Source organism: Pinus tabuliformis, chromosome 6 (assembly GCF_031772625.1).
Source record: "Pinus tabuliformis cultivar Carrire ecotype Pingquan chromosome 6, CPIR1, whole genome shotgun sequence".
Taxonomy (NCBI): Eukaryota; Viridiplantae; Streptophyta; class Pinopsida; order Pinales; family Pinaceae; genus Pinus; species Pinus tabuliformis.
The window spans coordinates 982,534,702-982,537,947 of record NC_142292.1 but is presented as its reverse complement, the minus strand read 5'-3'; positions in this window follow the sequence as shown (position 1 = coordinate 982,537,947).

The window sequence follows — 3,246 nt, the reverse complement described above, 5'->3', positions numbered from 1 at the left end:
TTTGTTGTTCACTTACAGTTGTGATTGTTGTTCATTTAACTACGGTTCACTTACAATTGCGGTTGTTATTCATTTAACTACCGTTCAATTATAACTGCAATTGTCGTTCCTTTATACCTGTGGTTAATGTCCATTATGCTAGGGTAAGATTAATGATTCAATTTAGTTTACATTCGTTGTGTGTTTCCTCTTAATTAGCTTTACTATTCCGTTATATTTTAGATTTCTGTTCAATTCATTTAGAGTAAAGCTTTGATGTTCAATTAATTTCTGTTAAATTAAGCTTTACTATCCAGGTTTCCAATAGACTTAGTTGTTGTTTCTTTTCTAGAAAGATTTTCTTTCACCTTTTAATTGATAGTGCAGCAAGTGTGTTTTAGTAAGCATTTCCAATTGAATTACAATTTCCAGTTATTTGCATTAGAGTGGATTGAAAGATCAATCACTGTAAAGAACGTTGACTATCGCTGTCTAAGTTCTTAGATTGGAGATCCTGTTTATGGTTGATTTCATTTATATCAGTTGACAGAGAAAAGGGTTATCACTACTACATCCTTGACTGATAAATTGTTGTAGTTTACTGAATGAATGATTTAAGTTTCAGAGAATTTCTTTTAATTACAAGTAGATTCTATTACCAGCATCTGTTTACTCTTGTATTTAGCACTGTACTGCAAACTAGAAGACATTACTCTTTAATCAAGTGACCACCTCAGACTAAGTACACTCTTGAGATAAAAAATCATACCTGGATTGATAATTAATGTAGGATAAATAGGGGTTAAAAGGACACCTTTTATCACTCAACAGTTCTCCTGTCTCTTCCTCTACCTTAAGCAATACCCTTTTCAACAACAATGATTCTCCTTCTTCAGGTGATTCTTCCTTGTTTGTAATTTGAGGTTTCCCTTCCCTTGCCTCATCCACATTCACATTCCTCTGATTTGTTGCTTTATTATGAGGACAGTCCCATGATCCATGTCCCCATTCTCCACATGTATAACACTGAATTTCTCTTCCTCGGCCTCTTCCTCTAGGTGAAAATATTCCTCTACTAAATTCTCCTCTCTATGGTGGTCTACTACTTCAACTTCCTGCTTCACTCTGATGGTGTTGAAATCTTGGTCTAGTAGTTCCTCTACCTCTTGCTGAACTCTTCCCTCTGTTCCTCTGATTTTTCTTCCTCAACATCTTCTCTTCTACCTTCAAAGCTGCTTGATAGGCATCTTCACTTGTCTTCAGACTCAGCAAGCTGATTTCATCCTGTATGTCATATCTCAACCCATTTATATACCTGGCTACCTTCTCTTCATCATCCTCTGCATGTCCTGCTCTAATGTTCAGCTTACAAAACTCTTATATATATTCTTTGACAGTCATCCCTTTTTGTCTCAAGTTTTTTAATTGTCTAAAAATATTTAAGTGATAATCTTTTGGCATAAATTTAGCTTTCAATATACTTACCATTTTATCCCATTCTTTGATCTTTGACTTCCCTTTTCTTGCCTTATATGTTTGTAATTCATCCCACCAGATAGCTGCATGACCCTTCAATCTGGTGACTGCCAATTTCACCTTCTTCTTATCATTAACCTCCTCCTCATAGTCAAAATACTTGTCTCATGAACTGATCCAGTCCATCAACTCTTCTACATTGAGATTGTTGTCATACAAAGGTATTTCCATATTTGGTCTGCCACTTGCTTTGTCCAACACCTTAAGAACTTTGGAAACTTCACTTTCATCCTCTTCTTCTTCCTCAGAAGTTTACTTTGCCACATTGGCATTTCCTTCATCAGGTGCTTTCCTTTCAGCAGTCTCCATTGTCTACATCCTTGTACGCAAACTCCAGATCTCATCCAGCAGAACTGCATTTGCTACAGGTCTCCCCCGACCTATGCCAACTCCTCTCCTCGGTGGCATGTTTACTGTAGCCAAACTTAATCTATGGGCTCTGATGTCAAATGACACAAGAGGTTGATGAAAATGAGGTGGTAGTCTATAATGTAACTACTGTTTAGCTTTAGAGCCAATCAGCTGTGCATAAATAGGTTCTATATGTGTATTTTCCCCCTTGACGTCCCGCTTATCCATCTAATCATTGTCAGTCCCTTGTTGACTTCTCCTTTTATCAAATGCTTCAATCCGTGTTGTTGTTCTCACTTCTCCAGATCCAACGGATATCACATCGTCTGCTCACCAACTTACCCAAACGATCTCCGTCGTCGATGTGACCCGTAATCAAAAGGCTGGCACGCAATCTCGCGTGGATTCTTGCACGAACGATATCAGGTCGAGAGTACGCGAGAAAAGTGGTTTTATCATGCTACTTGTCGACCTCTAAAGGTAATCGCGTGAAATTTCCCAATACCATTTACAACCTTTTGGGCGCCCGAGATACTGCTTCCCACTTATCAAATACAACCCACGTGCTTTAATTCATACTTTAAGGAAAAGCGCTTAAGGAAATGTTTTTAGTACTTAAGCTCAATATTAACCCTTAACACTAATTGACTGTGATTTATGAATAAAGTGTTTAAACAGAGAAAAATACCCGATTAAGTCCAGAACGCTGATACACAGATACGAATGAACTTCTGCACCAGGATTAACACACAACACCACACTTAATTATTTATTCAACAAAATGTAAATTACAGAGTCTTGTCCCTCTTGGCTCGATTACAATAGTTTGTCTAACCTTTGTTCAATCTCAACCCTATCTCTGTCACTCAAACTCTCGTTTACTCACTATCTTCTCAATCATCTAATCCCCTGTCATTACATTCTTTTTCTTTTATGAATCAAATCCTATCCTAACTACATTGACAACTCGATCCCTATTTTTACCAGTCTAACAATCAAATCCCTACTTCCAAGCTCTGAGACACATCTACAATAACAACTTATCTCTTAGTCTAAAAATAATACAGTGATCTAATTATTACAATAATTGAGATAAAGATTAATTCGAGAGATCCAACCCTCTCTACTAAAACTAATTTTGACCACTTAGGTCAATGAAATCATCTCTTGTTATCCACAACATGTGAACATACAATCACAATGTTGGCTAAGTCTGGATGCTCCTGCATCACCAAGGCTGAGTCCTCTTTGTCAAAATTTGTTCTTTGTTCTTTAACTCCTCAATTTTCTTCTAGAGGTCCTTTGACTCATTGAACTTCACGAGCTTCTGCAAGATTGGTAAGGTCTTCGTAGATGCATGAATCTCCTCTAATTGTTTTT